At 41.0% G+C, this 24,943-nt stretch overlaps 1 protein-coding gene across 7 annotated transcripts in view; it reads left to right on the top strand.

Annotated features, from left to right (window-relative positions):
* LOC145468406 (uncharacterized) overlaps positions 1–24,943 on the top strand; it is a 116,004-nt gene that overhangs the window by 58,197 nt on the left and 32,864 nt on the right. For 4 of the 7 annotated variants that reach the window (XR_014042185.1, XR_014042184.1, XR_014042187.1 and 1 more), the window contains exons 1-3: positions 18,221–18,307; positions 18,624–19,842; positions 23,583–23,630. The gene's annotated coding sequence lies outside the window, so the exon portion shown is untranslated. Of the gene's footprint in view, positions 1–17,876; positions 17,980–18,220; positions 18,447–18,623; positions 19,843–23,582; positions 23,631–24,943 lie in introns of those variants that run through there. The other 3 variants (XR_014042188.1, XR_014042189.1, XR_014042186.1) reach the window with 2 other exon arrangements.

Below are 24,943 nucleotides of genomic sequence, written 5' to 3'. Positions count from 1 at the left end.
CTTCTAAGTAAGCGTTCAAAAATTTTTCCTCTCTCCATTTCAATCAAACCCGAAGACATTTCGAATTAGTTTACAGTTCCTAGGGCTAAGAAATATCGCCCAAGTTCCTTAAAATCAGTCCAAAGCTGGCCAAAATCACGCTGTGCGTAGGGCGGTCTCCCGCACTTTCTAGTCATAGTCAGTAATGGAGTTAATATGTCAGCCAGACTGCTCCTAAGTAAGCGTTCAAAAATATTTCCTCTGTGCATTTCACTGGAAACCAAAGTCTTCTCGAATTAGTTTAGAGTCCCTAGGGCTGTTAGATATCGCCCAAGTTCCTGGAAATCGGCCTAAAGCTGGTCAAAATCACGCTGCGCGTAGGCCCGTCTCGCCCACTTTCTAAGGAAGTTAATATGTTGGTTAGATTGCTTCTAAGTAAGAATTAAAAATCTTTTCCTCTCTCCATTTCACTGGGAAACAAAGTCTTCTTGAATTAGTTTAGAGTCCCTTTAGCTGGGAAATATCGCCCAAGTTCCTGCAAATCGGCCCAAATGATCAAATCACGCTGCACGTAGGCCGATCTCGGCCACTTTCTAGTCATGATCACTAGCAGAGTTAATATGTCGGCCAGATTGCCCCTAAGTAAGCGTTCAAAAATTTTTCCTCTCTCAATTTCACTGAAAACCAAAGTCTTCTCGAATTAGTTTAGAGTCCCTTAAGCTGGAAAATAATGCTAAAATTCCGGGAAATCGGCTCAAAGCTGCTTCAAATCACTCTGCACACAGACCGGCCACTTTCTAGTCATAGTCACTAAAGGAGTTAATATTTTGGCCATATTGCTCCTAAGTAACCATTAAAAAATTTTTCCTCTCTCCATTTCAGTAAAAGCCAAAGTCATTTCGAATTAGTTTATATTACCTAGGGCTAAGAAATATCGTACAAATTCCTCAAAACTAGTCCAAAGCTGGTCAAAATCACGTTGCGCATAGGGCGGTCTCGGCCACTTTCTAGTCATAGTCCCTAACGGGGTTAATATGTCGGCCAGATTGCTTCTAAGTAACCGTTCAAAAATATTTCCTCTGTCCATTTAAGCGAAAACCAAAGTCTTCTCGAATTAGTTTAGAGTCCGTAGGGCTGGGAAATATCGCCCAAGTTCCTGGAAATCGGCCTAAAGCTGGTCAAAGTCACGCTGCACGTAGGCCAGTCATGGCCACTTTCTAGTCATAGTCACTAAAGGAGTTAATATGTCGGCATGATTGCTCCTAAGTAAGCGTTCAAAAATATTTCCTCTGTGCATTTCACTGAAAACCAAAGTCTTCTAGAATTAGTTTAGAGTCCCTATCACTATTAAATATCGCCCAAGTTGCTGAAAATCGGCCCAAAGCTGGTCAAAATCACGCTGCGCGTAGGCTGGTCTCGGCCACTTTCTAGTCATAATCACTAAGGTAGTTAATATGTCGGCCAGATTGCTTGTAAGTAAGCGTTAAAAAACTTCTCTTTTCTCTATTTCACTGAAAACCAACGCCTTGTTGAATTATTTTAGAGTCCCTTTAGCTCGGAAATATCCCCGAAGTTCCTGCAAATCGGCCCAAAGCTGGTCAACATCACGGTGCACGTAGGCCGATCTCCTCCACTTTCTAGTCATGGTCACTGGGGGAGTTAATATGTCGGCCAGATTGCTCCTAAGTAAGCGTTCAGAAATTTTTACTCTGTCCATTTCACTGAAAACCAAAGTCTTCTCGAATTAAAGTAGAGTCCCTGAAGCTAAGAAATATCGCTCAAAATTGCGGGAAATCGACTCAAAGCTGTTCAAAAGCACCCTGCGTGTAGAGCGGTCTCGCCCACTTTCTAGTCATAGTTACTAAGGGAGTTAATATGGTGGCGAGATTGCTCCTAAGTAATCGTTCAAAAATTTTTCCTTTGTCCATTTCACTAAAAACCAAAGTGTTCTCGAATTAGTTTAGAGTCCGGAGGACTGAGAATTATCGCCCAAGATGCTAAAAAATCGCCACAAAGCTGGTCAAAATAACGCTGCGCGTAGGCCGGTCTCGGCCACTTTTTAGTCACAGTCACTAAGAGAGTTAATATGTCGGCATGATTACTCCTAAGTAATTGTTCAAATATTTTTCCTCTGTCCATTTCACTGAAAAGCAAAGTCTTCTCGAATTAGTTTAGATGCCCTACGGCTGTGAAATATCGCCCAAGTTCGTGAAAATCGGCCCAAAGTTGGTCAAAATCACGCTGCGCGTTGGCCGGTCTCGGCCATTTTCTAGTCGTATTCACTAAGAGAGTTAATATGTCGACCAGATTGCTGCTAAGTAAAGGTTCAAAACTTTTTCCTCTGTCCATTTCACTAAAAACCAAAGTCATTTCGAATTACTTTACAGTCCCTAGGGCTGATAAGTATCTGCAAAGTTCCTAAAAATCGGTCCAAAGCTGGTCAAATCACGCTGCGCGTAAGGGGATCTCGACCACTTCCTAGTCCTAGTCACAAAGGGAGTTAATATGTCGGCCAGATTGCTTCTACGGAGGCGTTTAAAAATATTTCCTCTGTCCATTTCACTGAAAACCAAAGTCTTCTGGAATTACTTTAGAGTCCCTAGGGTTGTTAAATATTGCCCAAGTTCCTGGAAATTTCCCGAAAGTTGGTCAAAGTCACGCTGCGCGTTATTCGGTCTGCGCCACCTGCTAGTCATAGTCACTAAGGGAGTTAACATGTCAGCCAGATTGCTCCTAACTAACCGTTCAAAAACTTTTCTCTGTCCATTTCGCTGAAAACCAAAGTCTTCTTCAAGTAGTTTAGAGTCTTTGGGGCTGGGAAATATCGCCCAAGTTGCTGGAAATCGGCCAAAGTTGGTCAAAATGGCTCTGCGCGTAGGGCGGTCTCGGCCACTTTCTAGTCATAGTCACTAAGGGAGTTAATATGTGGCCAGATTGCTCCTAAGTAAGCGTTCAAATATTTTACCTCTGTCCATTTCACTCACAACCAAAGTCCTCTCGAATTAGTTTACAGTCACTAGGGCTAAGAAATATCACTGAAAACCAAAGTCTTCTCGAATTAGTGTAGAGTCTTTGGGGCTGGGAAATATCGCCCATGTTGCTGGAAATCGGCCCAAAGCTGGTCAAAATCACGCTGCGCGTTGGCCGGTCTCGGCCACTTTCTAGTCATAGTCACTAAGGGAGTTAATATGTCTGCCAGATTGTTCCTAAGTAAGCGTTGAAAAATTTTTCCTCTGTCCAATTCACTGAAAAGAAAAGTCTTCTCCAATTAGTTTAGGGTCCGTTAAGCTGGGAAACATGGCTCAAGTTCTGGGAAATCGGCTGAAAGGTGCTCAAAATCACTCTGTGCGTTGAGCGGTCGTGGCCACTTTCTAGTCATAGTCACTAGGGGAGTTAATATGTAGGCCAGATTGCTCTTAAAGGGACACAGTCAGCTGAGGCACATGCGCATTAGATGCCATTTCATAGCTAATTTGCATATCACAGAGATGCGATCCATACTGTTTTTAACCAAATATGATAAAAATAGTATCATAGAATGAGCAAAACCGCACTAAAAAACAGGCTATTCAGTAAACGATTGAAAATCAAGCGAAACACTGTGAAGATTGAAGCGGATTTCTAGATGTACTTTGATTTCAGGTTGAGGTGAATTTTTTTCAAAACGAGAAACCTAGTGTCCAGGTCAGCGCGGTCCCGAAGCTGACTGTGTCCCTTTAAGTAAGCGTTCAAATATTTTACCTCTGTCCATTTCACTCGCAACATAAGTCCTCTCGAATTAGTTTAGAGTCACTAGGGCTAAAAAATATCGCCCAAGTTGCTGGAAATCGGCCCAAAGCTGGTCAAAATTACGCTGCGCGTAGGCTGGTCTCGGACACTTTCTAGTCATAGTCACCAAGGGAGTTAATATGTCGGCCAGATTGCTCCTAAGTAAGCATTCAAAAATATTTCCTCTGTCCATTTCCCAAAAATCCAAAGTCTTTTCGAATTAGCTTAGAGTCCTTAGGGCTGTTAAATATCTTCCAAGTTGCTAGAAATCGGCCCAAATCTGGTCAAAATCACGCTGTGCGTTGGCCGGTCTCGGCCACTTTCTAGTCATATTCACTGACGGAGTTAATATGTCGGCCAGATCTTTCCTAAGTAAGCGTTCAAAAATATTTCCTCTGTCCTTTTCACTGAAAACCAAAGTCTTTTCGAATTAGAGTAGAGTCCTTGGGGCTGGGAAATATCGCCCATGTTGCTGGACTTCGGCCCAAAGCTGGTCAAAGCAGTCTGCGCGTAGACGGGTCTCGGTCACTTTCTAGTCATAGTCACTAAGGGAGTTAATAATTCGGCGAGATTGCTCCTAAGTGAGCGTTCAAAAACTTTTCCTTTGTCCATTTCACTGAAAACCAGCGTCTTCTGGAATTAGTTTAGAGTCCGTTAAGCTGGGATATATCGCCCAAGTTCCGGCAAGTCGGCTCAAAGCTGCTCAAAATTATTCTGTGCGTTGACCGGTCGTGGCCACTTTCTAGTTATAGTCACTAGCGGAGTTAATATTTCGGGCAGATTTCCCCTAAGTTAGCGTTGAAAAATTTTTCCTCTCTCCATTTCACTGAAAACCAAAGTCTTTTCGAAGTAGTTTAGAGTCCCTAGGGCTGGGAAATACCACCCAAGTTGCTGGAAATAGGCCCAAAGCTGGTCAAAATCATGCTCTGCGTAGGCCGGTCTCGGCCACTTTCTAGTCATAGTCGCTAAGGGGGTTAATATTTCTGCCACATTGGTCCTAAGTAAGCGTTCAAAAATTTTTCCTCTGTCCATTTCACTGAAAACCAAAGTCTTCTAGAATTAGTTTAGAGTCCGTTCAGCTGGGAAATATTGCCCAAATTTTTGGAACTCGCCCAAAGTTGATCAAAATCACGCTGCACGTAGGCCGGTCTCGGCCACTTTCTAGTCATAGTCACTAGGGGAGTTAATACGTCGGCCAGATTGCTTCTAAGTAAGCGTTCAAAAATTTTTCCTCTGGCCATTTTACTGAAAACCAAAGTCTTCTCGAATTAGTTTAGAGTCATTAGGGCTGCAAAATATCGCCCAAGTCCCTGGAAGTCGGTCCAAACCTGGTCAAAATCACGCTGAAAGTAGGCCGGTCATGGCCACTTTCCAGGCATAGTCACGAAGGGAGTTAACCCTTTGAATAGCAAACTTTCGCCAAAAAATACCGTTTCTAACCGTTTAGTCAGATTTTTCAGCTGCCATGACGCTAAATAAGCCTATGTTTTGCTAAAAAAAGCATTTTTTTAAACTAAAAGGAGAGATTTTTTGAGGATTAGGTACAAACTTGAGGAAAACTTCAATTCCGGGTATGCGCATAAGCCAAAATTTGGACTTTTTTTTTGCCATTAACCGTTCTCAATTTTGTTTGTTGGCCCTTTCCTTTCTGTTTTTCTCGGCCCCTTTACACTGGCTACCTTTTTCATTGTATGTTCTTTCTGGCTGCCGTGAAAAGTTGGAAGTTAATTACGCGCGTAGCCTAGAAATGGACCTTGATCAATCATAGGCGTTGTGGACCATTGTACCACCGTTTTGGCACCAAAACTGATAACGTTGTTTTTCGATTTGCGATGTCGGAATGTCGTCGATATCTAAACCTGACCATTGTGTGGAAAGGGCTAGTCTAGGACTACTATCTGCTTATCAAGAATATCTGATGACATTTAAATTGATGACGTCACAAAGTGTGGTACAAAGAGCACGACCATTAATTACTATTCAAAAGGTTAATATGTGGTCCAGATTGCTTCTGAGCAACCGTTTAAAAATATTTCCTCTGTCCATTTTGCTCAAAAAACAAAGTCTTCTTGAATTAGTTGAGAGTCCTTAGGGCTGTTAAATATCGCCAAAGTTCCTGGAAATCGGCCCAAAGTTGATAAAAATCACACCACTTTCTAATCATAGTTACTAGGAGAGTTAAAATGTCGGCTAGATTCCTCCTAAGTAAGCGTTCAAAAATATTTCCTCTGCCCATTTGACTGAAAACCAAAGTCTTCTCGCATTAATGTAAAGTCTCTAGGGCTGGGAAATATCGCCCAAGTTGCTGGAAATCGGCCCAAAGTTGGTCAACATCACGCTGCGCGTAGGCCATTTTTAGACACTTTCTAGTCATAGTCACTATGGGAGTTAATATTTTGGCCAGATTGCTCCTAAGTAAGCGTTCAAAATTATTTTCTCTGTCCATTTCACTGAAAACCAAAGTCATTTCGGATTAGTTTAGATTCCCTAGTGCTAAAAAATATCGCCCAAGTTCCTGGAAATCGGTCCAAAGCCGGTCAAAATCACGCCGTGGGCAGGCCGATCTTGTCCACTTTCTACTCATAGTCACTAATGGAGTTAATATGTCGACCAGAATCCTCCTAAGTAAGCGTTCAAAAATATTTCTTCTTTCCTTTTCACTTAAAACCAAAGTTTTTTCGAATTAGAGTAGAGTCCTTAGGGCTGGAAAATCTCGCCCATCTTGCTGGAATTCGGCCCAAAGCTGGTTAAAGTAGTCTCCGCGTAGACGGGTCTTGGCCACTTTCTCGTCATAGTCACTAAGGGAGTTAATAATTCGGCGAGATTGCTCCTAAGTGAGCGTTCAAAAATATTTCCTCTGTCCATTTCACATAAAACCAAAGTCTTCTCGAATTAGTTTAGAGTCCTTAGGGCTGGGAAATATCGCCCAAGTTCCTGGAAATCAGCCCAAAGACGGTCAAAATCAGGCTCCGGGTAGGCCGGTCTCCCTCACTTTCTAGTCATAGTCACTAAACGAGTTAATATGTCGGCCAGATTGCTCCTAACTAAGCGCAAACAAATGTTTCCCCTCTGTATTTAAGTGAAAACCAAGGTCTTCTTGAATTAGTTTAGAATGCCTTCAGCTGGGAAATATCGGCTAAGTTCCTTTAAAACGGCCCAAAGTTGATCAAAATCATGCTGCACGTAGGACGGTCTTGTCCACTTTCTAGTCATAGTTAATAGGGGAGTTGATACGTCGGCCAGATTGCTCCTAAATAAGCGTTAAAAGATGTTTCCTCTGGCCATTTCACTGAAAACCAGAGTCTTCTGGCATTAGTGTAGAGTCTCTAGGGCTGGGAAATATCGCCCAAGCTCCTTGAAATCAGCTCAAAGCTGGTAAAAAATCACGCTGCACGTAGGCCGGTCTCCGCCACTTTCTAGCCATAGTCACTAACGGAGTTAATATGTCGGCCAGATTGCTCCTAAGAAAGCGTTCAAAAATATTTCCTCTGTCCATTTCACTGAAAACCAAAGTCTTCTCGAATTAGTTTAGAGCTCCTAGGGCTGGGAAATATCGCCCAAGGTCCTGAAAATTCGTGCATAGCTGGTCAAAATCAACCTGCGCGTAGCCCGGTCGCGGCCACTTTCTAGTCATAATGACTAAGGCTGTTAATCTGTTGGCCAGATTGCTCCTAATTATGGGTTTAAAAATATTTCCTCTGTCCATTTCACTGAAATCCAAAGTCTTCTCAAATTAGTTTAGAGTCCCTTCAGCTGGGAAATATCGCCCAAGTTCTGGGAAATCGGCTCAATGCTGCTCAAAATTAGTCTGTGCGTTAACCGGTTGTGGCCACTTTCTAGTTATAGTCACTAGGAGAGTTAATATTTCGGCTAAATTGCTACTAAGTAAACGTTCAAAAATTTTTCCTCTGTCCATTTCACAGAGAACCATAGTCTTCTCGAATTAGTTTAGAATTCCCAACGCTGGGAAATATCACCCAAGTTCCTGGAAATAATGCCAAAGCTGTCAAAATAACGCTGCACGCAGGCCGGTCGCGGCCACTTTCTAGTCATAGCCACTAAGGGAGTTAATATATCGGCCAGATTGCTCCTAAGTAAACCTTTTAAAATATTTCCTCTCTCCATTTCACTGAAATCCAAAGTCTTCTCGAGTTAGTTTAGAGTCCTTAGGGTCTTTCAATATCACCCAAGAGTCTGGAAATCGGCCCAAAGTTGGTCAAAATCACCCTGCGCGTAGGGCGGTCTCGGCCATTTTCTAGTCATAGTCACTAAGGGAGTTAATATGTCGGCCAGAATACTCCTAAGTAAGCGTTCAAAAATATTTCCTCTGTCCTTTTCACTGAAAACCAAAGTCTTCTCGAATTAGTGTAGAGTCTTTGGGGCTGGGAAATATCGCCCAAGTTGCTGGAAATCGGCCCAAAGTTGGTCAAAATGGCCCTGCGCGTAGAGCGGTCTCGGCCACTTTCTAGTCATAGTCACTAAGGGAGTTAATATGTAGGCCAGATTGCTCCTAAGTAAGCGTTTCAAATTTTTTCCTCTGTTCGTTTTACTGAAAACCAAAGCGTTCTCGAATTAGTTTAGAGTCCCTATCACTGTTAAATATCGCCCAAGTTGCTGAAAATCGACCTAAAGCTGGTCAAAATTACGCTGCGCGCAGGCTGGTCTCGGCCACTTTCTATTCATAGTCACTAAGGGAGTTAATATGTCGGCCAGATTTCTCCTAAGTAACCGTTCAAAAAATTTTCCTCTGTCCACTTCACTGAAAACGAAAGTCTTCTTGAATTAGTTTAGAGTCCTTTCAGGTGGGGAATATTTCTCAAGTTCTTGCAAATCGGCCTAAAGTTGATGAAAATTACGCGGCACGTAGGCTGGTCTCGGCTACTTTCTAGTCATAGTCACTACGGTAGTTAATATGTCGGCCAGAATACTCCTAAGTGAGCGTTCAAAAATATTTCCTCTGTCCTTTCCACTGAAAACCAAAGTCTTCTCGAATTAGAGTAGAGTCTTTGGGGCTGGGAAATATCGCCCATGTTGCTGGAAATCGGCCCAAAGCTGGTCAAAATCAGTCTGCGCGTAGACCGGTCTCGGCCACTTTCTAGTCATAGTCACTAAGAGAGTTAATATGTCTGCCAGATTGTTCCTAAGTAAGCGTTGAAAAATTTTTCCTCTGTCTATTGCACTGAAAACCAAAGTCTTCTCGTATTAGTTTAGAGTCCGTTAAGGTGGGAAACATCGCCCAAGTTCTGGGAAATCGGCTCAAAGGTGCTCAAAATCACTCTGTGCGTTGAGCAGTCGTGGCGACTTTCTAGTCAGTCACTAAGGGAGTTAATATGTCTGCCAGATTGTTCCTAAGTAAGCGTTGAAAAATTTTTCCTCTCTCCAATTCACTGAAAAGAAAAGTCTTCTCCAATTAGTTTAGGGTCCGTTAAGCTGGGAAACATGGCTCAAGTTCTGGGAAATCGGCTGAAAGGTGCTCAAAATCACTCTGTGCGTTAAGCGGTCGTGGCCACTTTCTAGTCATAGTAACTAGGGGAGTTAATATGTAGGCCAGATTGCTCTTAAGTAAGCGTTCAAATATTTTTCCTCTGTCCATTTCACTCAAAACCAAAGTCCTCACGAATTAGTTTAGAGTCACTAGGGCTAAGAAATATCCCCCAAGTTGCTGGAAATCGGCCCAAAGTTGGTCAAAATGACGCTGCGCGTAGGGCGGTCTCGAGCTTTTTTTAATCATAGTTACTAAGGGAGTTAATATGTCGGCCAGATTTCTCCTAACTAAGCGTTCAAAACTTTTTCCTCTGTTCGTTTCACTAAAAACGAAAGCCTTCTCGAATTAGTTTAAAGTCCCTAGGGCTGAAAAATATCGCGTAAGTTCCTGGAAATCGGCCCAAAGCTGGTGAAAATTACGCTGCGCGTAGGCTGGTCTCGGACACTTTCTAGTCATAGTCACCAAGGGAGTTAATATGTCGGCCAGATTGCTCCTAAGTAAGCGTTCAAAAATATTTCCTCTGTCCATTTCACACAAATCCAAAGTCTTTTCGAATTAGCTTAGAGTCCTTAGGGCTGTTAAATATCCTCCAAGTTGCTGGAAATCGGCCCAAATCTGGTCAAAATCACGGTGCGCGTTGGCCGGTCTCGGCCACTTTCTAGTCATATTCACTGACGGAGTTAATATGTCGGCCACATTGCTCCTAAGTTAGCGTTGAAAAATTTTTCCTCTGTTCGTTTCACTGAAAACCATAGCCTTCTCAAATTAGTTTAGATTCCCTTAGGCTGAGAAATATCGCCGAAGTTTTTGGAAATCGGCCCAAAGTTGGTCAACATCACGCTGCGCGTAGGCCAGTCTCAGACACTCTCTAGTCATAGTCACTGAGGGAGTTAATATTTTGGCCAGATTGCTCCTAAGTAAGCGTTCAAAATTATTTTCTCTGTCCATTTCACTGAAAACCAAAGTCTTTTCGAATTAGTTTAGATTCCCTAGGGCTAAGAAACATCGCCCAAGTTCCTGGAAATCGGTCCAAAGCCGGTCAAAATCACGCTGCGCGCAGGCCGCTGTACGCCACTTTCTACTCATAGTCACTAAGGGAGTTAATATGTCGGCCAGAATACTCTATAAGGATGCGTTCAAAAATATTTCCTCTGTCCTTTTCACTAAAAACCAAAGTCTTCTCGAATTAGTGTAGAGTCTTTGGGGCTGGGAAATATCGCCCATGTTGCTGGACTTCGGCCCAAAGCTGGTCAAAGCAGTCTGCGCGTAGACGGGTCTCGGCCACTTTCTAGTCATAGTCACTAAGGGAGTTAATAATTCGGCGAGATTGCTCCTAAGTGAGGGTTCAAAAACTTTTCCTCTGTCCATTTCACTGAAAACCAGCGTCTTCTGGAATTAGTTTAGAGTCCGTTAAGCTGGGATATATCGCTTAAGTTCCGGCAAGTCGCCTCAAAGCTGCTCAAAATTATTCTGTGCGTTGACCGGTCGTGGCCACTTTCTAGTCATAGTCACTAGCGGAGTTAATATTTCGGGCAGATTTCCCCTAAGTAAGCGTTCGAAATTTTTTCCTCTCTCCATTTTACTGAAAACCAAAGTCTTCTCGCATTCATGTAAAGGCTATAGAGCTGGGAAATATCACCCAAGTTGCTGGAAATAGGCCCAAAGCTGGTCAAAATCATGCTCTGCGTAGGCCGGTCTCGGCCACTTTCTAGTCATAGTCGCTAAGGGGGTTAATATGTCTGCCACATTGCTCCTAGGTAAGCGTTCAAAAATTTTTCCTCTGTCCATTTCACTGACAAGCAAAGTCTTCTAGAATTAGTTTAGAGTCCCTTCAGGTGGGAAATATTGCCCAAGTTTTTGGAAATCGGCCCAAAGTTGATCAAAATCACGCTGCACGTAGGCCGGTATAAGCCACTTTCTAGTCATAGTCACTAGGTGAGTTAATACGTCGGCCAGATTGCTTCTAAGTAACCGTTCAAAAATATTTCCTCTGTCCATTTAAGCGAAAACCAAAGTCTTCTCGAATTAGTTTAGAGTCCGTAGGGCTGGGAAATATCGCCCAAGTTCCTGGAAATCAGCTCAAAGTTCATCAAAATCACGATGCACGTAGGCCAGTCATGGCCGCTTTCTAGTCATAGTCACTAAGGGAGTTAATATGTCGGCCAGATTGCTCCTAAGTAACCGTTCAAAAATATTCTCTCTGTCCATTTCACATAAAACCAAAGTCTTCTCGAGTTAGTTTAGAGTCCTTAGGGCTGGGGAATATCGCCCAAGTTCCTGGGAATCAGCCCAAAGACGGTCAAAATCAGGCTCCGGGTAGGCCGGTCTCCCCCACTTTCTAGTCGTAGTCACTAAACGATTTAATATGTCGGCCAGATTGCTCCTAACTAAGCGTAAAAAAATGTTTCCTCTCTCCATTTAACTGAAAACCAAGGTGTTCTTGAATTAGTTTAGAGTCCCTTCAGCTGGGAAATATCGGCCAAGTTCTTTTAAAACGGTCCAAAGTTGATCAAAATCACGCTGCTCGTAGGAGGGTCTTGCCCACTTTCTAGTCATAGTTACTAGGGGAGTTAATACGTCGGCCAGATTGCTCCTAAGTAAGCGTTAAAAGATATTTCCTCTGGCCATTTCATTTAAAACCAGAGTCTTCTGGCATTAGTGTAGAGTCTCTAGGGCTAGGAAATATCACCCAAGCTCCTTGAAATCAGCTCAAAGCTGGTAAAAATCACGCTGCACGTAGGCCGGTCTCGGCCACTTTCTAGCCATAGTCACTAACGGAGTTAATATGTCGGCCAGATTGCTCCTAAGTAAGCGTTCAAAAATATTTCTTTTGTCCATTTCAGTGAAAACCAAAGTCTTCTCGAATTAGTTTAGAGTTCCTGGGGCTGGGAAATTTCGCCAAAGGTCCTGAAAATTCGTGCATTGCTGGTCAAAATCAACCTGCGCGTAGCCCGGTCGCGGCCGCTTTCTAGTCATAGTCACTAAGGGAGTTAATGTGTTGGCCAGATTGCTCCTAATTATGCGTTTAAAAATATTTCCTCTGTCCATTTCACTGAAATCCAAACTCTTCTCAAATTAGTTAAGAGTCCCTTAAGCAGGGAAATATCGCCCAAGTTCTGGGAAATCGGCTCAAAGCCGCTCAAAATTAGTCTGTGCGTTAACCGGTTGTGGCCACTTTCTAGTCATAGTCACTAGCAGAGTTAATATTTCGGGCAAATTGCTCCTAAGTAAACGTTCAAAAATTTTTCCTCTGTCCATTTCACAGAGAACCATAGTCTTCTCGAATTAGTTTAGAATTCCCAGCGCTGGGAAATATCACCCAAGTTCCTGGAAATAATGCCAAAGCTGTCAAAATAACGCTGCACGCAGGCCGGTCGCGGCCACTTTCTAGTCATAGCCACTAAGGGAGTTAATATGTCGGGCAGATTGCTCCTAAGTAAGCCTTCCAAAATATTTCCTCGGTCCATTTCACTGAAATCCAAAGTCTTCTCGAGTTAGTTTAGAGTCCTTAGGGCTTTTGAATATCACCCAAGAGTCTGGAAATCGGCCCAAAGTCTGTCAAAATCACCCAGCGCGTAGGGCGGTCTCGGCCATTTTCTAGTCATAGTCACTAAGGGAGTTAATATGTCGGCCAGAATACTCCTAAGTTAGCGTTCAAAAATATTTCCTCTGTCCTTTTCACTGAAAACCAAAGTCTTCTCGAATTAGTGTAGAGTCTTTGGGGCTGGGAAATATCGCCCAAGTTGCTGGACATCGGCCCAAAGTTGGTCAAAATGGCTCTGCACGTAGGGCGGTCTCGGCCACTTTCTAGTCATAGTCACTGAGGGAGTTAATATGTAGGCCAGATTGCTACTATGTAAGCGTTTAAACTTTTTTCCTCGGCTTGTTTTACTGAAAACCAAAGCGTTCTCGAATTACTTCAGAGTCCCTAGGGCTGAGAAATATCGTCTAAGTTCCTGGAAATTGGCCCAGAGCTGGTCAAAATCACGCTCCGCGTTTGCTAGTCTCGGCCACTTTCTATTCATAGTCACTAAGGGAGTTAATATGTCGCCCAGATTGGGCATAAGTAAGCGTTAAAAAAAATTTTCCTCTGTCCATTTCACTGAAAACCAAAGTCTTCTCATATTAGTTTAGAGTCTCTATCACTGTTAAATATCGTCCAAGTTGCTGAAAATCGGCCTAAAGCTGGTCAAAATCAGGCTGCGCCCAGGCTCGTCTCGGCCACTTTCTAGTCATAGTCGCTAAGGGAGTTGATATGTCGGCTAGATTGTTCCTAAATAAGCGTTCAAAAATTTTTCTTCTCTTCACTTCACTTAAAACCAAAGTCTCCCCGAATTAGTTTAGAGTCCCTAGGGCTGGGAAATATCGCCCAAGTTGCTGCAATCGCCTCAAAGCTGGTCAAAATCACGCTGCGCGCAGGTTGGTGTCGGCCACTTTCTAGTCATAGTCACTAAGGGAGTTAAAGTGTCGGCCAGATTTCTCCTAAGTAACCGTTCAAAAAATTTTCCTCTATCTACTTCACTGAAAAGGAAAGTCTTCCTGAATTAGTTTAGAGTCCTTTCAGGTGGGGAATATTTCTCAAGTTCTTGCAAATCGGCCTAAATTTGATAAAAATTACGCGGCACGTAGGCCAGTCATGGCCGCTTTCTAGTCATAGTCACTAAGGGAGTTAATATGTCGGCCAGATTGCTCCTAAGTAACCGTTCAAAAATATTTCCTCTGTCCATTTCACATAAAACCAAAGTCTTCTCGAATTAGTTTAGAGTCCTTAGGGCTGCGAAATATAGCCCAAGTTCCTGGGAATCAGCCCAAAGACGGTCAAAATCAGGCTCCGGGTAGGCCGGTCTCCACCACTTTCTAGTCATAGTCACTAAACGAGTTAATATGTCGGCCAGATTACTGCTAACTAAGCGTAAAAAAATGTTTCCTCTCTCCGTTTAACTGAAAACCAAAGTCTTCTTGAATTAGTTTAGAGTCCCTTCAGCTTGGAAATATCGGCCAAGTTCCTTTAAAACGGCCCAAAGTTGATCAAAATCACGCTGCACGTAGGACGGTCTTGCCCACTTTCTAGTCATAGTTACTAGGGGAGTTAATACGTCGGCCAGATTGCTCCTAAGTAAGCGTTAAAAGATATTTCCTCTGGCCATTTCACTGAAAACCAGAGTCTTCTGGCATTAGTGTAGAGTCTCTAGGGCTGGGAAATATCGCCCAAACTCCTGGAAATCAGCTCAAAGCTGGTAAAAATCACGCTGCACGTAGGCCGGTCTCCGCCACTTTCTAGCCATAGTCACTAACGGAGTTAATATGTCGGCCGGATTGCTGCTAAGGAAGCGTTCAAAAGCTTTTCCTGTGTTCGTTTCTCTGGAAACCATAGCCTTCTCGGATTAGTTTAGAGTCTCCTGGGCTTAGAAATATCGCCCAAGTTCCTCAAAATCAGTCCAAAGCTGGTCAAAATCACGCTGCGCGTAGCGCGGTCTCGGCCACTTTCTAGTCATAGTCTCTAATGGAGTTAATATTTCGGCCAGATTGCTCCTAAGTAAGCGTTAAAAAATATTTCCTCTGTCCATTTAACTGAAAACCAAACTGTTCTCGAATTAGTTTAGAGTCCGTTAGGCTAAAAAATATTGCCCAAGTTGCTGTAAATCGGCCTAAAGCTGGTCAAAGTCACGCTGCACGTAGGCCAGTCATGGCCACTTTCTAGTCATAGTCACTAAAGGAGTTAATATGTCGGCCAGATTGCTCCTAAGGAAGCGTTCAAAAATTTTTCGTCTCTCCATTTCACTGAAAACCAAAGTGTTCTCGAATAAGTCTAGAGTCCGTAGGGCTGGAAAATATCGCCCAAGTCCCTGGAAATCGGCTTAAAACTGGTCGAAAGCGCGCCATGGATAGGCACTTTCTAGTCATAGTCACTAACGGAGTTAATATGTCGGCCAGATTCCTTCTAGGTAAGCGTTTAAAAATATTTCCTCTCTCCATTTCACTGAAAACGAAGGTCTTATGGAATTACTTTAGAGTCACTAGGGTTGTTAAATATTGCCCAAGTTGGTGGAAGTTTGCCGAAAGTTAGTCAAAATCACGCTGCGCGTTATTGAGTCTCGGCCTCCAACCAGTCATAGTCACTAAGGGAGTTAATATGTCGGCCAGATTGCTCCTAAGTAAGTGTTCAAAATTTTTCCTCTGTCTATATCACAGAAAACCAAAGTCTTCTCGAATTAGTTTAGGCTTCCTAAGGCTGGAAAATATCACCAAACTTCCTTAAAATAATGCCAAGACTGTCAAAATCACCCTGCGCATAGGCCGGTCGGGGCCACTTTCTAGTCATAGCCACTAACGGAGTTAATATCTCGGCCAGATTGCTCCTAAGTAACCGTTCAAAAATATTTCCTCTGTCCATTTCACTGAAAACCAAAGTCTTCTCGAATTAGTTTAGAGTTCCTAGGGCTGGGAAAGATCGCCAGAGTTCCTGAAAATTCGTGCATAGCTGGTCAAAATCAACCTGCGCGTAGCCCGGTCGCGGCCACTTTCTAGTCATAGTCACTAAGGAAGTTAATGTGTTCGCCAGATTGCTCCTAATTATGCAAGTCTGCCAGATTGCTCTTAAGTGAGCGTTCAAAAACTTTTCCCCTGTCCATTTCACTGAAAACCAACGTCTTCTGGAATTAGTTTAGAGTCCGTTAAGCTGGGAAACATCGCCCAAGTTCCGGCAAATCGGCTCAAAGCTGCTCAAAATTATTCTGTGCGTTGACCGGTCGTGGCCACTTTCTAGTCATAGTCACTAGCGGAGTTAATATTTCGGGCAGATTGCCCCTAAGTAAGCGTTCAAAAATTTTTCCTCTCTCCATTTCACTGAAAACCAAAGTCTTTTCGAAGTAGTTTAGAGTCCCTAGGGCTGGGAAATATCACCCAAGTTGCTGGAAAAAGGCCCAAAGCTGGTCAAAGTCATGCTCTACGTACGGCGGTGTCGGCCACTTTCTAGTCATAGTCGCTAAGGGAGTTAATATGTCTAAAGGAGTATATATTTCGGCCAGATTGCTCCTAAGTAAGCGTTCAAAAATTTTTCCTCTGTCCATTTTACTGAAAGCGAAAGTGTTCTCAAATTAGTTTAGAGTTCCTAGGTCTGGGAAATATCACCCAAGTTCGTGGGAATAGGCCTAAAGCTGGTCAAAGTCACGCTGCGCGTAGGCCGCTCTTGGGCACTTTCTAGTCATAGTCACTAAGGGAGTTAACATGTCGGCGAGATTGCTCCTAAGTAAGCGTTTAAAAATATTTCCTCTGTCCATTTCACTGCAATCCAAAGTGTTCTCGAATTAGTTTAGAGTACTTAGGGCTCTTGAATGTTACCCAAGAGTCTGGAAATCGGGCCAAAGTTGGTGAAAATCACGCTGCGCGTTGGGGGGTCTCGGCCACTTTCTAGTCATAGTTACTAAGGGAGTTAATATTTTGGCCAGATTGCTGCTAAGTGAGAATTCAAAATTATTTCCTCTGTTCATTTTACTTAAAACCAAAGTCTTCTCGAATTGGTTTAGAGTCCGTAGGGCTGGGAAATATCGCCCAAGTTCCTGGAAATCGGTCTAAAGCTGGTCAAAATCACGGTGCGCGCAAGACGGCTCGGCCACTTTCGAGTTCATAGTCATTAAGGGAGTTAATATGTCGGCGAGATTGGTCCTAAGTAAGCGTTGACAAATTTTTCCTGTCTCCATTTCACTAAAAACCAAAGTCTTCCCTAGGGCTGGGAAATATTGCGCAAGTTGCTGGAAATCGGACAAAGCTTGTCAAAATCAGTCTGCGCGTAGGCCGGTCTCGGCCACTTTCTAGTCATGGTCACTAAGGGAGTCGGGGAGATTGCGCGTAAGTAAGCGTTAGAAAATTTTTCCTCTTTCCATTTCATTGAAAACCAAAGTCTTTTCGAATTAGTTTAGAGTCCTTAGGGCTGAGAAATATCACCCAAGTTCCTGGAAATCGTTTCAAGGCTGGTCAAAATCACGCTGCGCGTGGGGCGGTCTTGGCCACTTTCTAGTCATAGTCCTTAACAGAGTTAATATGTGGCCCAGATTGCTCCTAAGGGAGCGTTCAAAAATTTTTCCGCTGTGCATTTCGCTGAAAACCAAAGTCTTCTCGAATTAGTTTAGAATATGTAGGGATAGGATTTGTAAATACAAACTGAACCAGTTTTTAGTTAACCATTTGTAATTTTAGGTAGCAGTAGATTTTTAATCCTAGTTCTAGTTTTAAACCTTAGTTTTAGTATCACGTTTTAAGCTTTTATTATTTTTGTATTTTAGACATTTAATAATATTCTGGACTTTTAGTTTTTAGAGGACCTTCCTGAAAGCCACCTGTAGATGATTGGAGGCCTCCTCTTAAAATATTAGTTAATTATTATTATTATTATTATTATTATTATTATTATTATTATTATTATTATATTTACCTATCCCTGATCTTTATTTACCTCATCCATGATAAAAACAGCAAGTGGACACACGCTACTGTATCCTTTTTACTGAAGTAGTCTTTTTCCACCCTTTGCTATCGGGAGAGGACTAATTGTTCCAGTTACCTGCAGAGAAAATTTTAATGGAACTTTTATTCCATATTTTGCACAACATTTTCCCAACAATTGCTGATTGTTATTTCCTTTTAGTAAGCAACTTGTCATCAAAGCCAGTTTCATGGATGTTAACGTGGGAAGAATGGGGAGCGTTTGGATTCTACCCAAGCCAAGTACTGATTGGACTATTAACAAGGTCCTGTGATATTATCTCCGGTAAAACTTTCTTTTTAGTGACGTGTAATTTAGAAAATATAGACACTGGTATCTGTAGCAGGGACAGCAGAGACAGCCTATCAGGCTATCATTTTTACGAAGCATATCAAGTTGATGTCTCAGTACAAATGAATAATATATTAACACTGAATTGACTTTTACGCCCTGCTAGATATCCGAAACGCCGTTTAACTATAAAATATTTGTTTTGTTTGTGAATCAGATAGTGGTTGCGAATGGGGAGGAAACAGTAACTGCAAACTACAATCAAGTGATCCCCGCATGGAATCTCAGCTCGAAGACCAAACGTAAGTACTGATGCAACTGATGCAACTGATGCAATCTTGCTACAAGAAGAAACTAAACAAATTCTAATGGTCATGTGTCTACTTTAAAACTCGTACTTCATAAGTTTCAACTGTCGCCCACAAGCTTGTTTGGTACCAAGTGAGTTTACTTGACGAATCCAGCCAATATGAAGCATCTGCTTTCCACCTAGCCGTGTGAATTAAAATGAAAAAAAAAAACACATCTTTATAATGCTTAAAATGATTAAATTTCGCAACAATGCAAAGAGCTATTAATTACCAGTTAAGTGAGATTATTTTCATTTTTGGTTTGCAGCTTTTTCACGGAATGGGGCATAACGGTCAGTGGAATGGAAATGAAGAGAAGTGTACATGAATTGCCATGAAAGGGAAGAGTGAAAAAATAAAGAGTTTATGAAATTGAAAATTGAATCACTTTGTTTAACTTTTAAACTCAAGTCTCAAATTTCTCGAATGCCTACTCTAGCGACATAAAGACATAATGAAATAACGGCACAATCGCTTATGTCGCATGTGAAAATCGACATAAAAATATGAGGAAAAGATCAGTTTTTTCCTTATGCCGTTATTTTCATGCTGGTATGTTGCTATTATGTCATTATGTCTGGATCAGTAACACTGTAAACATAACGACATCATTATCATCATCATTATCATTATCAGTATTATTATTATTATCATTATCATTTTTATTATCATTATCATTATCATTATCATTATTATTATCATTATCATAATCGTATCTATAACAGAATTCTTGACCGTGATTGGTTATCGATCCGCGCACCTGTTTGTCACGTAATCGGCGCGCGATCACCTGGGTGTCCAATTACAGGTATCTAATTTAATTTTTTTGTAATTTGACACCTGTAACTGGATACCCACGTGATTCGCAAGACAATTATGCGCACTTAATGATTTCTTTGCAATGTTTCGTACAGTTTTCAAAACTTATGAAAAGCGCTACATACGTTTTCGCTCAAAAGAAGTTCTCAAAAGACATTTTTAATTCCGAAATTTGTTATAGATACGATTAATTGGTAATGGGACCTCGTGTTGAACAATTCAGGGAGCGCGCAGCAATGATTACATAAGGCTGGTTTTCACTAGCGCCTAAGAATAAGTATAAGGTGACACACGCAACCAGTAATATAACGTGTGAAGATTGGACTAGTCCGTTATCGGACTTATCGGTCGGCCCGGGTCGGTCGGCTATCGGTCGCTTGTCGGCCTTCACGCGCCGGGAATAATTTTCTCTCTCAGCGGTCTTTCTCGACACACAAGGTTTGCAGGTCATGTGTGGGCACACAAATTGTACAAAGATGGCGCGGACGTTTTCGAGCAGAGGAGAAGACATCAATGCGAAGGGTAAAAAGACAAAAAGAACGCGGCTGGTCCATCAAAGTCTACCGATTTTTCACATATTTGGAAGAGGAGAAGTCTCACGGCAGATGTTATTGACCTATCTTTGGAAAACATGGAGAAATGAAAGCCAAGATCTGAACGGCTAAGAGGTAGTAGTAGTAGTAGTAAACTTATTTTAAGCTCAGATTAAAGAGTAGCACGTATTCGCTAGTATCTCCGAGAAATTAGATAAAATAATAGAAACATAGTACAAATACATAATCCACTATATAATATATAAGCAGGCAAAGATAAAAATTGAGACTACTAATGAATTAATTAACAAAGTCAATACAATTTGCCAAACCGACATATTTTCTAAAGTAGGTTATGCTAGCGGTAGTTCTTAGGTCATCATTTAACATGTTCCACAATAATAACTTAAATCTTTTTTGATATGCGATTTATGTGCTTAATACAAAGTTATACTCTGCTGTATACCATGTATTGGAATCTGAACAATTCAAGTTTTGGTTAATTTTAATGAGGTAGGGGTGTAATATCAACCCTCCAAGTTAACTTTTTTCCTTAGTGGCCATTTGGCCACTGACTGTTCAGGTTTGGTCACCAGTGAAAAATTTTAGTCGCCAAAATATGTGCATAAATTAATAATTAATTAATAATAAATAATAATCTTATTATTATCTAACTGTATTATTAATAACATTTTCCTTGAACCACCAAGTAAATTGAAGTCCCGTTCAGTGAAAGAACTACCTAATGTTGATTCAAATATGCTTTTATTGGAATGACTGATTATCAAATGGGAATGAAAATTAAGAAAAAAGGTCGCTTCACAAAACACAGAAATATTTGTGTATATCATTTATAATTCACACAACAGGAGCAGTGCAAACAACACAGATTATACCAAGTTAAAATAAGATAGCCTCATTCGCAGCTGAATGGCAGAAAGTTTTCCAATGTTTATCAAGGCGACATCAAATTCTTGCTGAGACCATAAAGTGAACACTATTTTTACTTTATCGCTTATGATCTTTTTTAAATGTTCAACCTCGTTTTCTGCTTGAATAAGCAAACGATATAAAACTTCATCTGAAAATTAAAGACTGTATTGAAATGGACAGAAAAGTTCACGCTCAAATTGTTTGTCGTTTTGAATTTGATATGCGAACCGCGGAACACGAATACTCAACGCGAAAATACTTTCGCAAGTTTTAGGGCAATCACTAAGACGGATATTTTGTATTGATGAAATCTTTGACAATTTAAAATAAACCCAGGTTTGTTCACACAAGTGAAATTTATGTACAACTGCGAGCCGCTTTTCGTCACAGTTTTTTTTTATTTATAGAATCCCCCATGCTTGTGTTATCAAGTTTGCTGTAAAGTCAAATATTTTCATGTCCACTGAAACAAAATACGTTTCTCAAATACATCTGGATGTTTCTCAGATATATTGTGGATCCTGTCACCATCGAGCTTTCCAAGCTTTTGCAATTCCTCTTCTTTTCGATGGCAAATGACCGGATTGCGTGTGTTGTCTCATGCTTCCAGGTAAAATTGTCACGTGCCAAAGTTCAGTCGAGTGGAATGAATTTCGTCGCGTCCCAAGCTCAACTGAATGCATTTCCTTGATCTTTGTCTACCGTGTAACATTTCATTTTATTCAGTCTCCATTTCTGTTGGTTAAAATCCCACAACAACTAGCTTTGCAAAGTGAATTCTTAATGCTTAGAACGTTTTTCTTTTCGCTCCGGATGATAGTTCGCTCAAGCTCCTCACGCATAGGTCACATTAATTTTAGTTGCCGAGCTGGCAACTTGCGTTCTCATTTAGTCGCCAGCTCCAAAATTCTAGTCGCCATGGCGACTAAAATGGTCGCAACTTGGAGGGTTGAATATGACACTTGTTTTTTTTTTAGGGGTGCAAATTCTTTTTAAAGAAATGCCTATTAATTTTCATTATACTTAATTCAAAATTTATCAATAAAACAGAAACTTGGTAGAAAAAGAGACCAACAATGCACAGTGCAGATCAAGTTTGTGGACCTTTTACAATAACAGAGTGGGGTTTTAATTTTTGTATGCACGATTTGTCAGTTGTTGATAAACTGTTTGGTCTCAAGAGGTTTTTTTGTGTTTAATGGTTTTGCTGTTGTGAAGAGGTGGCCACTGTAGTGAGATTAAAATGACAGTGAATGTATGGACTGTCTGCTGGGCCCGAAAAAAGGGGCCATTGAGGTTTAACTGTACTTCAAATTTGTTTGAATGGAAGTACCTCAGCCTTTTTACAGACAATTTTAGAGACAGTTATCTGCAGTTTTATTGTTTCAATCCTCATTTGTATTCAATTGACCCATTCTTTTGACTTTTTCCTGAAAAACATATACCTCCAATAATTGTTGTTGTTGTCTATGCAAATGTTATGCCCTCAGTGTGCAAAGGGACAAATTACGAATTACGAATTATGTTATTTACAATTAAAATAATAAGAGTGATATGTGAAAATATGGGTAATCCTAGAAAGGTATGCAAAAGGGGTAGATTTTCTGTCAAAATGGTATACAAAAGAGTAAGGGGTAGGACCTCGGGACAGAGCCTTGCTGTCTAATACTTTCTAGAGTGTCAGTCTCATCTGGGATTGCTAGGAAATAAGTTAATTAACCCCCAGTCTTCATGCCTTGTCCAGGTTGCTGGTGAGTGTAATTTGGTTGTTATACAAATGTATGACCAGTTTGTTTTGTTCCTTTGATGGTGTCAGTCATTTCTTTACTGTTCTGTCTGAGCCTGGAGGCTTTCCATAAACCCTCCGCTTCTTCCTATCTTTGTAGCAAAGACGCCTGAAGAAATTGTTTGCTGTATTTTGCTAGAGGGGAGTGGCAGTGGATAATCTTAAGCATACTAAGCTGAGATGAGCTTAAGTTTATTTTGCCATCTGGACCTTTTTTGTAGGCTGTTGTTTGTTCATTGTATCACTTCTTTCCACCAAATTTCTGTTTCAGTTTTAAGCACACCTTGCATTGTTTTGCCAGCTAACTACATCAATTCTCAATTGTATGTGTTAAAGATTGTCCATTGTCTTTCCTGGAGATTTTTGCTGCTTCAGCCAAAACAGCTACAATACTACCATTAATAGTGGAGCTTCAATGACCTTAAAGGCTGCCAAGTGTAGCCTTATACTCATATAGGAAAGAAAAGGAAACCCATGAATTGATTTTCTCGTAGTTATCATGGCTAGCAGTATTGGTTGTGGACATGGATGTGTACGCACAATGGTGGTGGCATTGGACCACAGGGTCATGTCAGGTTAACTTTTTGTAAAGAGGGCCAGGTCATTCAGAAGCCAGTTAACTTTAACCCAGGATTAAATGTTAACCAAAGTATAAATTTTTCTTATATACAGTAGGCCATGTTCAATATATCAATATTCTGACATGGCTCTGGGGCTTTTGGGTCAAAATTGTAAATTGTAAATTTTCTCTCTCGATTACGAAAAGAGACTTTGATACAAAGGAAACAACACCAAATATAAAAGTTTGTCCTGAAATTGTCGGAGCCGTGTTAGAATATTGATGTATTGAACGTGGCCTATTGTTTTTTTATTGCTTTTGTTTTGTGTATTTTGAGATTAATTACACTCAAAACAGAAGGCCAAACAATATACATGGACATAAAAAACCTCACTGCAAAGTTACAAAACTCAAATCAAAATTCTCACTAATCCTGGATTAGCTTAATCGGGCTTTGAACAACCCGGCCCAGGAGCTCTGCTTTTAGGCTTGGCTAAATCTATATATGTTAACTTATTTGACCAGAAGTTACATGTATGGTTTACAAAATACCATGTTTCCTTTTTCCTTCATTTAATTTCCTTTTATACCTTGTAGTGTTGTGAAAAATTCAGACTGAGAAATATGCTGTGCAGAGTGTCTGAGGTAAGAAAGTGATGTTGTAAATAACCTGTTTAAAGGAAACTGTCATTTTATAGAGCAAGTATGCTTTTCAATATGTATATATGTGACCTCTCGTGTGAATATGTACACTAACAGATATCCGTTCAACGGTCAAAATAAAGGGCTAACAAACAGCTAATGAATGGATGAGAAACGGATGTTTCAGCGGCTTAAAATGGTTTCAAACATTGTTTGAACGGCCATGGAAAAATTTGGATCGGATGTTGTAAACATTTAATCAGCATGGGAAAAATTGTGAACGGGTAATGCTAGCCATTCTAACAGCACAGAAAAAATTTTGAACATATAATGCCAGCTGTTCAACTGATTAATGAAGAATTTTGAATGGATGATACCAGCCGTTTGAACAGCTAACAAAAAATTTGGAACGGATAATGCTAGCTGTTAGAACGGCTTACAAAAAATTTCGAATGGATGATGCCAGCCGTTTGAACTGCTAATGAAAAGTGTCGGACGGATGATGCCAGCTGTTCAAAGGGCTGACAAAAAAATTTGAATGGATGACACAAGGTGTTGGAGCTGCTAAAGAAATACTTTCCAACGGATGATGCCAGCCTGTTCAAACTGCTACAGAAAAATTTGAAACAGATGATGCCAGGCATTCAAACTGCCGAAGAAAAGGGTTCATATTGAATGACTCGTAATAAACAACTCAGCAGCTAAATGCAGGAGATCTTGTTGTTTTGATTCAGGAAGTGTTTTTGCTCCCCTTTTCTAAGTCTGTAGCTGTAATTCTTATCAGACACTCCTTCATTTCTTCTTTTGAAACTTGACAAAACTTTGAAATGGACACCAAAAGCTTTTAACAGAATAAGAACCACAGTAATTGTTTTCCATGATGGACCCGATCTCTTCGCAAACCTGCTGAAATTTGCATACCACTTGTGCATGACCTGTAATGCAAGTTTTGTTATAGAGATCAGCCACTTTGACAGAACTCAATAGAAAACAACAATAATATTACTATATGTTAAAACCGGAGCAAGAATCAGTCATGACAGCTCTTTTAGCTGGAAGAGCTGTTCTGGCATTTTTGCCCAGAGCATGAAAAGTCTAATTTATCAAATGTTAGTTCATGCAAGGAACTATGAACTGAGCAGGAATACATTTGATTCTTATTATTCCATCCTTGAAGAGTGTAGTTGAAGAACTGCTGCGGGAGATGGAATCACTTAGCTGAACGGAGTATTATACAGTCCGCATTTAAGATTTCTTTTCAAGAACACTTGTTGCTGATAAAAAACAGTACAATGTACCTTGCACACTTTTGACAC

The sequence above is a fragment of the Orbicella franksi genome, chromosome 14, assembly GCF_964199315.1.
Source record: "Orbicella franksi chromosome 14, jaOrbFran1.1, whole genome shotgun sequence".
Classification (NCBI taxonomy): domain Eukaryota; kingdom Metazoa; phylum Cnidaria; class Anthozoa; order Scleractinia; family Merulinidae; genus Orbicella; species Orbicella franksi.
Note: the sequence above shows the minus strand (reverse complement) of the source record. Positions and strands in the feature narration are given on the sequence as shown.